The sequence below is a fragment of the Megalops cyprinoides genome, chromosome 1, assembly GCF_013368585.1.
Source record: "Megalops cyprinoides isolate fMegCyp1 chromosome 1, fMegCyp1.pri, whole genome shotgun sequence".
Lineage (NCBI taxonomy): Eukaryota > Metazoa > Chordata > Actinopteri > Elopiformes > Megalopidae > Megalops > Megalops cyprinoides.
The window spans coordinates 25840895-25853225 of NC_050583.1; the positions used below are offsets into that span (position 1 = coordinate 25840895).

Here is a 12331-nt window from a genome sequence, read left to right on the forward strand (position 1 = left end):
CACTGCACTGTGCTCCTCTTGTTGAAGCAGCTCTGAAGGGCTTGCTGACCTCCCTCTGTGATCTGGCAGCCTCCCTTTGGCAGGGCGACAACGACACAATCCTGCACTTGGGTTCAGTCGTGGTCATCATCCTGTGCTTCACTAGCTCCTCATGAGTCAGCATGTGGACATCACAGCATGGAGGCTGGGAGACAGCGTCGGCTCTGTGCTGCCCCACCAAGGAATGAGGCCGGTGGTTTGCCCCTGCGAAGGTCGTTTGCTTGTGCGATTCCGCAGGGCTTTGTTCTAAATACACAGAAACATTACCAACCATGCACTTTTAACTAGCTCCATGAGGGCTGAAACTGTTGGTGAGTAACTGACGTGTTTATCGCTGTGCGCTGTGTGAGATGGGTGCTATCCCAGAGTGAGCTAAAGCAGGAGACAGTTTTATGCGTGGTGGATCTGGCTTGAGTTACAGTGTTAGGTTCTGGTCTGATGTTCGAAAGTCAGTTCACAGCGTGCAGACTTAACAGTCAAATTTTTCTTCTGTAGAAAGAGGACTGCCAGCCTGCAGCTGGTACCTCTCCCTCTCTGCTTCCTGACAGCCAGCGTAACAGGAAATGATCGTTTAGGCTTCCTCTAGGTCTTCTGGAATGAACCCGTGCTGTCCCACTGAGACAGCCCTCCTGGAGCGCGATGGCAGGCCTGCACTTACCCGCAGCACAAAGGGACTCTAAATTTACAAACACAAAGGCCGATATTACTATTCATTACTCGTCACAGCCATGAAGTCTGTGTACAATAATCACTTCAACATAACAGGAACGGAGTGATTATTCAGAGTATAAACAGCTGAATCTCGAACTGACTCCCACCGAGACAAACGACAACAAACTGTTTTGTGACAGTGACACTGGGCCAGCAACAGTTCTGGAATGATTTGACAAAGAAATGGCAATGCCAGACAAATATCTGCTATTATCATTATGAAGTCTCCAACAAATAATTTATCACTCTTCTCTAGAAAATGTGTGGAAGTGGACACAGCAGACAAATGCAATTGTGTGGTCAGCAGGTTGAGTTCTTTGACTGTTGTCAAAGGTAGGCGCTGGGAGCGTACGGACAGCCTGGCTGCCTGGCAGTCTCCTTCTCCTGAGTCGTCTGGGTGACTTTGACAGCCTGGAGATTGATTACCAGGGATTTTGCTTGCACACACCCGGGCGTGTGATTTATAAGCTGTAGAGAGCTCTAATTGGCCATTGGAAGGAGAGCATTTCTTTCAAGTTCCCTTTATAGCAAACTGCAAGTCTCTTACTGTCACGCGCTGGAGAGAAATTAATAAAACGGGGATAACGGAGGACCATTACTGTTCATCCGACACCGCAGAGAAGAGTGTGGTTTAAGCGGTGAGGGAGGGGCTTTCCATCACAGAGGAACGTCAACAAAGAGCTGGGCTTGCATATTGAGGCCTCCACATTTTTAACAGAAAACGCTCAGTAACTTCCTTGTGCTACAGACAAAAGCAAACAAAAACATACCAGTATGCACACCATTTGGCATTAAAAGTCAAATGAGTTGAGGCAGAAGGAGCAGCTTTTGCTGGACGTGTAGTCAGCGTGTGGTTTGGACAGGCACACGCAGGACTACGTCCCACAGACATCTGGAGAGGATGAAACCACAGCGTCCATGTGCCAAACCAGATCTCGTGATCCACATATCCTGCCTCCCTCCCGCCTCTAATTCAAAAGCCGTTCTGTGGGCGCTGGCCTCCGCGGCGATGCTGTGACTGCAGCCCTTTTCCTGTGCCTGCAGGGTGCTGTACTCCCTTGAAAGAGAGACACAGTTGTTCCACCTGGCTCCAGACACAAGAACACAGTCTCTAATTAAGAACTGCTGCAATTAAACCACAACCCCCCCACCAAACTCCTCCCCCCACTGAAATACAGCTGCTTACAGATGTTCTCGGCTGGATCTATCTTCAATGAGGCTTGGTTCGTCTGCTGGCTTTGAGAAATGATGCATTGGTGTAATTTAGGTACAATGAGATCTTAACCACATGAGGTATTTCAATGACAGAAATCACAGACTGGGCTGACAGGGACCTACAAACATCTCCTACTCAGCAAGAAAAAACTTGTTAAATATGGAGGACTTGTGAAATCTGTACCAAGAGTCTGCATTGCCAGGCAATTTCCAGTGCACTTCATCCTTTCTTATACAGATAAACAGGCTCATTTTTATAACAGGTGAGAAAACTATTCAACATGGACAGATGACATACAGATCATAAACCAAAGCACAGGCTCAGTGTAACAGCCCTTTCTGACATGGCAAGAGGCCAGAGTCAAGAAGATTCACAAATTTGCCACAAGCATTCCACTGCCTGCCTGTTCCTGGAGATGGAAGCAAATGTGATGGAAATAAGCAGAGTTAAGTGTAACTATCACCTCATTAAATTTTCACTTAAAACCAATGGTGCACACAGGTGCTCAATTAATTAAATATAGCAAACAACATCTGGCATATTTACCGAAATACAAATCACTGCTTCTCAAAATACAGAGGCCAGCCAAAACTGTGCATTCCTTTCTTACTTCACAGGCACATATTTGCTTTGTTTCTTTTGTATGAGCTTGAAAATTGAATCAAATGAAATAAAATCAGGTTGTATAAAGCTGTCTGTGGCAGGCACTGTGACTAAGCATACTCCTTTGAAGCACAACATTCAAGTGAGGCAACTGAAATCACTCTTAGGAGGCAGAGGTTTAAACACACACAGTACATAAAATAGGGCTACACTTATGCTTTTTACTTAGGCTGTGAGGGCCTGATTCTTCATCTATTTCTATAAAGTGTCTCTTCCAGGTGGAGCTCCAAATATCTTCCAAATATGGACTTTCACAAGTCTCCTTCACTGGGCTTTTTGATGGGTCTTTGCTTCCACAAAAGCGGTATCACCTCACTGCTAGTCTGACTTAAGACTTGGCTACGTACTGTTTATTTCCATGTAAAGGGGCAACGTGCATCACTTTTGCATTGACATTCTGAGTTTTTGCTTGATTATAGTTTGAGAGTCTTGGCCAGCCACAGTTGCTTAGAGACCTTTCCATCTCCCCCACAAACACAAACAAGGAAATGTGCCCGTGCCGCAACCACAGGTCTGTCATTTTGGCTCTCTGGACCTTCACTGCCAATTCTCTCTGATCACTCTAATTTCATTTGCTGTCATGCAAACAGAAGTTAATCCTGAACAAAGTTCACTTTCTGAGAGGATGAGAACAATTTAGCCTTTTCAACATGTGGCTGGATTCAAAGATTCCAGCTGGTGCTCTTCAAAAAAACATGTTTCTAGGCAACTTTTTATCTTAAAAATGACTTCCTACAGTCATCCTACATCAATTAAAAAAGCACTGTAAAATCTGTTCTTACAGATTTTAATGTCTTTTTAAAGTATGTCTTTTATGATGTATTAGTTTTGAATGACTTTGAAAGAAAAAAAAAAACTGAATGAAGAAAACGCAACAATCTAAATTTTGAAGCTGAATAAACATCTAGACATGACTGATTAATTTCCTTATTAGACCGTCATATCCTCATCCCAAGTTGGTACTGGTGTCCCATGCACTGTAGATATATTTTTCCTTAAGAGTGACTTGTCATGACTCTATGCTGGAAGTGTTTGCTTTACACATTGTATTATAGATTAGTTCTGTTAACAATGTGAAAATCACACTCGGAAAGGAAAGTAGCTGCATGAGTATATCAGTATGGGAAAAGGCACATGCAAAACATGCCCCAAGTCCCAAACTGATGAGTACTGTCCAAGACTTTTCTACTGCATAAATATATACAGCCTTTATTCACTCAAACTCATTTACTCATAAATGTTTATTTAGGTTTAAGTGCCTATGACCTTAACTCAGTTTTCATTTCCCCCCAAAATCCTATAAGTAGATATTACCTCACTACCTCCAAAATTAATGTCAATATTTGTCCATCAGGTTTTCAGCATGAAACCTTTATCCATTAGCACATAATCTAATTGAACCTTAACGCCCAATTCTCAGGGTACTTAAAACAGAATCAAGACCTAACTCAAAATAGCAGTTAACATGGACACAGTACATTTCCTCCTAACACAATCCAAGCCATTAAGAAAAAAACTCGAGAAAGCCAATAAAAACATAATTGAAACGGAATTAAGAGACGCTTTATCTCGAAAACTTTGGCATTCAAGGCATTGCTTTCAGCCCCTGCTTTCTTCTTGTGAACCCAAGTTAAAACAATACGCTCTGTCTTCTGATGATGAACGCTGGGGCACCAGCTGATACCAAGACTATCTGTTGCTCCTCCTGACTCTCAGCCATGTTTGTTCTGTCGCTCTGCCCAGTTTCCACTGCTGCGTGTTGTCAGAGGGGCAGGTACCGGTGAACTCTGCGCACAACACACACAGAGCCAGGCCGCCAGCAGGTGGGAGGGGAAAACTGGGTGCAGGTATTTAAGCGCATGTACATCAAATCCTGTCAGACTCTTAATCCTTTACCAAGGACAAGCCTCTTCACGGTCTACTGACAACGGGTCTCCAGGTTGGCACCCGCAGCTTACATATCATGATGTAAGGAAGTTTACTGTTTGGTACGCCAAATCCTTCCCGGAGCCGGAGGGAGGGCTTTGGTTCACTCTGATTTGTTGCTTTCTTTCAGAGACAATGATACAGCATTTTCTTCATCTCATCAAGTGTGATTTACTGTAGGCCTATAAAATATTGAGGTTACATGCACTTAGTGCAATGTTATGAATTATTGAACGGGCCTGCAAGCTGACACAGTTTAACCCGGTGGGTCTGTCAGCAGACGGGTCCTGTGTCTCTCGATGCTTAGCTCAAACCACCCAAACTGCCTGGCTGCAGAGGCTATTACTGTAATTCTTCAAGATGGCCTTGTTAGCACACAGGCAATGCAGCTGTCAGCGGGACTCAGATTATTTGCCTCTACATGACAGATGTGAGGACATAATCTAAGTGGCAGAGTGTAATAAGTGAATGCTGGCAAACACACACCAAAAAAGATGTAACAAATCCATATTTGAATATTTCAGTCAAGTACCAAATCCAGCACAAAATTCCACTGGATGTTTAAAAATTGCATTATTTGAGTAAGCCTTCTTTCAAAGGCTGTCAAATTTAACTGCAGCATGCTTACAATCTTCAGGCTGGGGGAGAACTTCTTCTAAACATCTTCTAAAAGCAAGCTTTTGTTATTTTGAACTTTTGTTATGTTGAATAATAGTATAAGGGTACAAATGAAACATGCCAAGTAAATGTTTTCTAAAATGTTACAACTCAAACACATTGTTAGCCCACTTGTTAGCTTCTACATTTACCTCAGATTGGTTTCTAGGACAATGCCAACATGTGTAAAGCTAGTGATGAGCTGCTCAGGTTTAGAGACCCTCTGTGCTAAGTCAGTCATCATTTCTTTTCTTTTACTCAAAGTTACTGTGCAAATTGATAGGTTTTCTTAAAGACACTGCACAACATATGGCCAGATGTTGTGAATCACTCCTCGCTCACCACACAATAATTCTAACTGCATAAAAGCACACATTGTCTTCCTAGAATCACCCTTTCACTGAAAAATACAGCCACAAGGGAACTGTTTTAGCCACTGTTTACATCATGCTATGACTGTGTGCCGTTTCAGACAACCAGAACACAGACACCACTGAACCTTGCATTACACTTTGCTACATGTAGGGCTCTATGCGTCTCAGCACACACATAAGATTCAGGTTTGGTTCACCTGAAAACCTAAAGATGTTCAGCCAAATCCAACTTCTGGGCCAATAACAAAACCCAACTTGCTAACATTTCATCTGAATTACTGCAGGAATGAAGTCCTTCTGGATGAGGATTTCTGCCAAATAAATAAATAATATCAGAGAATAACAAATCTGAAGTTAGATCACTGCTAAGGAGAGGCAACAATATCTTTCTCAGAAGAAAAAAAAAAATCAATGGAAAACATGGTCTAATTTTACAGATCACTGGACTGTGAATTCTGAGTCTTGGATAAACAAGGGCAAAGTTAACATTAGTACAACTGACAGCTCAGATGCAGGTTACCTATAAAAAGGAAATGTCCACGTTGCATGGACCTGAATTCCCACCTCTGATAAGGAACTCTTCCTTCACCCCCTCCTGGGCCTCTGGTGCTTCACAGTATATGGTGGGGAACCACAGGGAAATCCATGAAGCCCACTAAGTTTTCTTTGGCGTCAAACTGTAGAGTTTCTACAGAAGATCTTGGTCATAGCCACCTGAGGAGCCTGCAAGTTGGCAGTCATTTCATAACAAAGGGATGTGGCTGTGACAGAATCTGTTCTGCTGAGTGGGAACTGGGGCGGGGGGGTACCGATGCAACAGGCTTAGGCCTGGATCCTCACCAAAAGCAATATAAACGCATTTCCATTTGAAAGTCTCCATCTACACTTTTCGCTTTGGCAGTCTCAAGAATGGATGTTGCCACAGATGCACCTGAGTTTAGCAGAAGGCATGCTGGCTCAGCCTGAATACATACCCAGTACTCAGAGTGGCCACAGTGCATCAGGCAGGCAGATGTTGCTAGGAGTGTGTATTTCTCCTGCCTGATTCAGTTCAGTAACAGCCATTTCCAACTGCACATAATTTCACTTTTTTCGCTCAAGCATTGAGCTACCTGTTAGGGTGTAATACGTTTAAGTATTTTTTAAATTTGGTCATTTTTTTAGTTTGCTAGGTATTAAATGGATATGTAGTATGCTGAATTTGTGTAACACTGCTGTAGCATTTTTGAGAGTTAATATAGCCCACTTCTTGTTATCTAGTTAATAGCTGTGACAAAAAACATTAAGCAACATTTAACAACATTGTAAGCACAGCCCGCCGTCAAGGAATTTCTTCCCTACTGAAACATAGAAGAAACTTAGAAGACATAACATGACAAAACATGAACCCTGTGGGGGGAAAAAAAAGGTCGGCCTTGACTATGATTGGAATTATGCAGTGGCACAGACACACAATTTCCATTTACCTCCACACATATGCAAGACTAGTGTCTTCTTAGTTTTTTCTCGGGCCTACCACAGCTATAAGAAAGACAATGAAATATGATCTACCACCTTAAACCACCCTGTGCTGGTTTGGTATTCCTCACGTGTAATTGAAAACTGCTGACGGAACTGAGATAATGCTTTGAAACGCTGCTGCTACACCTGTAAGGAAGGTACTCATCTGGATTACTCTAGTCTGAACTGGCAGCAGTAAGTGTCTTTGACTGCAAGTGAATCAACACTGATATTACTTCAGAACAGTTAAGAGGATTTCAGATGTGACTTCTGATTTCAACTCCACCTAAGCTGGTGGAAAGCTTCTTACTTATGTTCAAGACAATGCTCAGCACATAAAGAACATTGCATAACCACACAGCACCTTGTGATTTACTAAAGAAAAGACCTAAAAGTTGAACCGTCTCCAATCAGTTCAATCAGTCAAGTGTGCACGTGCAGCTCTTCTGCTAGTCTGGGAGGAAAGAGACACAGGAAATGTACAGTACAGAAAACAAGATCAAAACACTTCAAAAAAAATAAAAAGGATCCCAGCTAGGAGACACAACATCTGAGGGAGTGTGACTGTGTGTGCTGACCTTGACAGCATGCAGAGAAATGAGAAATAAGCCAGACATGCATGACAAGGGCAGTGGGGTGGGAAAGACAGCCTTAACTCTGCTGAGAAACCAGCAAGCGTGTCTGTCAAAGGCTGATCTATTTGAGGATTTACTATTTACTACGTGTGTGTACAAAGCAGCGCTCATTCTGAAGCGGTGTTCGCACAGGGAAATCTTTGGTGGTCTCTGGATGATGGAGTTAACACTGTGGTGGGAACTCGCACCTGGCACTGTCTGGGCGTAAAGAGGGACAGACGGCCGCTGAGTCTGAATGCTGTCAGTGTGATGCGTGACGCAGATTCCCTTCAATCTCATCTTCATGCAGTAGTAAACACAAGGGCGGGCTCCCACGATGCCTCCTTAATCCTCACAAATTCTTGTGTTGTGATGCCAGTTGCTTGCTTATATTTGCCCATCACAGAGGCAGACGATTAGATTAATGCACCCATGTAACATAAAGGCGAGGGTATCTGCTTTAAACCAATGGCAGGGAACAAACAGGGTCACTCCAGGCATCTATTTAGAGTGTTATTGATCTTGTGCATACAATCAAGGGAAAGATTCTGCTTAGCATGAGGAGCCAAGAATCCAAATGGTAAACCAGCTTTTGACTCAAAGTTGCAGTACACTGATTCCTTTGCAAATATTTCCAGACATTTAACAGCAATATTTGTTTTGGCTTCTAGCATGCTAGCTAAACAACTGTAATGAAAACTCTCACATGCTTATGCATGTGTTTAGTGTATACAACAGGGGTGTGCTGTACTATTACCCAGGGAGCCAAATTTTCCTTGATATAGCACTCATAAAGTAACTGTCACAGAGAAGCTCGCATGCATTAAAAATAACCAATGCAGAAGCAATTATAACAATCACAGTGTAATTCAAAAATCAGGCAGCCCTGGAAGCTCACTTTCTTCAATGACTGTACCTAGCTAACTATGCAAGACATATACAGACAAAGTTTTGAATTAAAACAAATTTCTAGTATCTTGACTTTGTAATACAATCAAATCAAGCTAAATACATGGCAGAAACTGCAGTTATAACAATCAATACATTTCTGAACATTTTGTTCCTGTATTTTACTTGGAACCAACAGCCACCACACTGAAGAAAGAAGACAGGCCAGAATCTGATCTCATATCCAGACTTGCTTCCTTATGTCAGTTTTGGAGATTTAATCCCCAGCAAAGAAATATACCCATTATGAATAGATTATATACTCAACTCAAAACAGAAGTTTTGAGTTGAGGGCTTGATTGTCATGTCGCTTTTATGAACCGGATCCACAACCGGTCGTACTCTACTTAAGGTTAGCTACATCAAGTAAGAGAGACCAAAATTCACAAGTTGTATTGGTTACATTACACCGCCAATATCTAGCTCATTACTTTGCCTATAGTAACTTTCCTAACATTGTCTAGCCGAGTTGGACTACTGGACTCACTAGCTAACCAGTGAAGGAGCTAGCAAGCAAGGTGACTTTTGAGACATTATTTTTCATGTTATTTCATGTTAACGTTAGACAGTACAGCTCAGTTGCTGCAACTTGGAGCGCGTCAGTTACAATATTTAAGTTTGTCAACGGACAATAATATTGAAATGATGTGCAAAATTTCCATTCACTGGTCATACTGGTGAATAATGAAACAACAAACAATGGATGGCACCAATTGTTTTACACAGTACTTGACTTTGCACTACTGAGTGCTAACTGACAGAAGTATCAAGTAGAAATTCCACTGACATATTTTCTTTAAAAACATGTCATTTTAATTTAAGTCACATGGTAATTCGATTACATGGTATGTTCACAGGGCCACAAAATATTTCGTCAATTTCTGATTTCGCGAAATTCATCTCAGGCCTAATATCTCTGGGGAATTTTCTTCCCTTAAGTGGACCTATGAACATACAAACAGCAGCAAGTTTCCATTATCAAAAACACTTTTATCAAAAAAAAAAAAAGCCCATAACCTTGCCAACCAGTAGATGGCACTGCGACATTCGATTCCCCAGTCTTGACGTGGGTGAAACTCAATTTCGTCTCATTTTCCTCCTACGGGCAGTGCCTCTATTCCCAAAATGAAAGAGGAACCAGCAAACAAGGGGAAATTTACAACCTGTTGCTCCTGCTGATGTGGCAACGTGGTGCCAGTGCATTCGTGCACAGACCAGAACTCCCATTTGAGTGTTGGATTGAGATAAGAGAATGAAACTAACTCGAAGAGCAATAATTCAAAAAAATCTGTGAAATAAAAGTCAGAGGCTTGTGTGCTCAAATAGTTATAAATACAGGCATGAAAAATTTAAGAATCAACACCCATTTAAGCTCATGAGTCATAACTCAACTTACCAAAAAGGGGAGGAGAGAGAACAGCTCCTGGTTGGGGGATGGCTTTGTTTGTTAACAGACACTAGGCCATGGTGATCAACCTGAAAAATAACACAGAGAATGTTTAACATTTCACAGGGCAGCACCAGCTTGTCCATTTTTCCTTGTTACTATTTCTATAAATGTGCTCTAGTCACAGCACACTGCAAATTGGGTAAATGCTCAACTCTGCAGATATGCAAAGAATAGGAACATGGATTAAATGGACACCGAACCTCTGCCTGATCATTTTATCTCCCCCAATTAACACATAAAAGTGTGGGGACGGCATGTATTTAATGTCTCAAACAGAAGATGCACAGGACATAAACATGTAAACTAGGCAGGGTCTCAAAGCTGGTTTGCATCCTGTCCTCTGCGGTTGCTATGGGAACAGTAATTAGTCGCTGCAGTGGTGGCAGCAGTGTTGAGACAAGACAATAGCAGGCCAGGTTTTTATAGACATAAGGGTCTCTTCACTCAAGTGCCATGCACACAACATCTCCTCACCTACCGGCAAGAACAGAGCACACCCTACAGCCACATCATTAACAGTCACCCTCACATATCCTTAGCGAAAGAGGTATGCAAAATCCATCTCCCTGATAGGACCGCACCAGGGAGTCTGATCTACCTATCATTTGCATACATCTAATGTACAGGGTCATGTGCAGTGTAGCTGAGCAGTCTAAGGCGCTGCATTAAAGCCGCAGTCTTCATCAAGGCCAAGGTTTGAGTCCCCCCCACTGCCACTTTTTATCCATAGAGTTCAGTCATCTTTTTTTGGGCAGCAGTATAGCATAGTGCTAAGTAGCAGGACTCACAACTGAAAGGCTGCCAGTTCAAATCCCCGGTTGGGCACCGCTGTTGTACCCTTGGGTAAGGCACTTAACCCAGACCTGCTTCAGCAAATATCAAGCAGTATAAATGGATAGAATGCAGAAATTGTAACCTACGTTAGTCGCTCTGGATAAGAGCGCTTGCTAAATACCAATAATGTAATGTTACAAAATGTGCGCGCAAAGACTACAGGGGAGAAATGGTTAAGCAAGTCCACATAAAAATCTACTCAAAAATGTATACCACATGGGTACACATTTATTCCCTTGCCTTTACACCCAGATAGAGCACTGATGAGCTCTCTTCGTTATACAGGATTCCACCACAACAGTATGTGTTCATTAATGAGCAGAATTAAATGCCTTCTTTCCCATAAAAATCTGAAAGCATGGAAACGACTCACTTCTAGTGCGCTTAAGCAGACGAGGTGGATAAAAACAGGCATCCACTCTGCACACCTGCGTTTGCAAGTCTGCAGCTGCACACATCAAATGCCCACTGCATCCTGTTTACCTCCCTCTTGCACAACAAACAGCAGCGGTTCCTGGAAGCAGCTGGGTGTTGGGACATAGTCCCCCAAACGTGTGGCCCACCAACGCCCCCCCCCCCCCCCCCCCCAAAACAGGACGTATCCCTTCCTCTCACACAAGGCAATCTGACACTGCGAATGTTTCCCATTCTCAGAATGCCTTCTATCGTGACAGAGGAGGAATTTAAGGATCACTTACTTTGTTACATAACACAAATTAATTAAGGCAGCAGAGCATTGAGACGAACTGGAAGGGGGCAGGTTGTGAGACGTGCAATCCTCCTTTTATTTGGGTGTTAAAGCCACGCCCCCAGAGCGTAAACATCTCGACGCGCGTGATGAGAATGCATCTATGCCTGCGAGATGGGTGGAATTTTTTTGTAAGCTCAAAAATAAATAATTTCTGACAATCCTGACGTCTACCAGACCATGGATCATTTACAGTTCTGCAAACAGCAGTTCTGCAGCCCGATCAGCGCTGCTGAGGCTGAACTATAGGTCAGATGGCCTCCTGAAAGCAGCCTGGACCATGACAGTGCTACAGAGCTGCACTGTGTGCTGAGAAGGCGCACAGTAAACTGCAATCCACCTTCAGAGAGTACCCCACATACAGCTTATGTGGCTCCACAATGGAGAAGCAGCAGCCGGGGTCTGAAGCCACCGGGTCAACAAAAAAGCCCCCAAAGCTTTACCGCCTTGTCAATTGGCATGATCTCATTCTCTCCCACAGAGCCTCATTTGCAAGTCGCGAGTAAACCCGCACGCAAGCTTTGAGTAACGAGTCTGACAAATGCGATAAAGTGTCAGGGGTCACAGCAGTGTCACAGCAGGACCCGAGCAGGACCCTGCAGCGGTTTCCATTTATGCCCCCCGGCAACCCCCCCCCCCATGTCCGCCCGC

At 43.1% G+C, this 12331-nt stretch overlaps 1 protein-coding gene across 2 annotated transcripts in view; it reads right to left on the reverse strand.

Annotated features, from left to right (window-relative positions):
* The window catches only part of mrtfba (myocardin related transcription factor Ba), a 49717-nt gene that overhangs the window by 26440 nt on the left and 10946 nt on the right, over nt 1–12331 (reverse strand). For both annotated transcript variants that reach the window (XM_036530319.1, XM_036530310.1), the window contains exon 2: nt 10045–10124. The gene's annotated coding sequence lies outside the window, so the exon portion shown is untranslated. The remainder of the gene's footprint in view (nt 1–10044; nt 10125–12331) is intronic.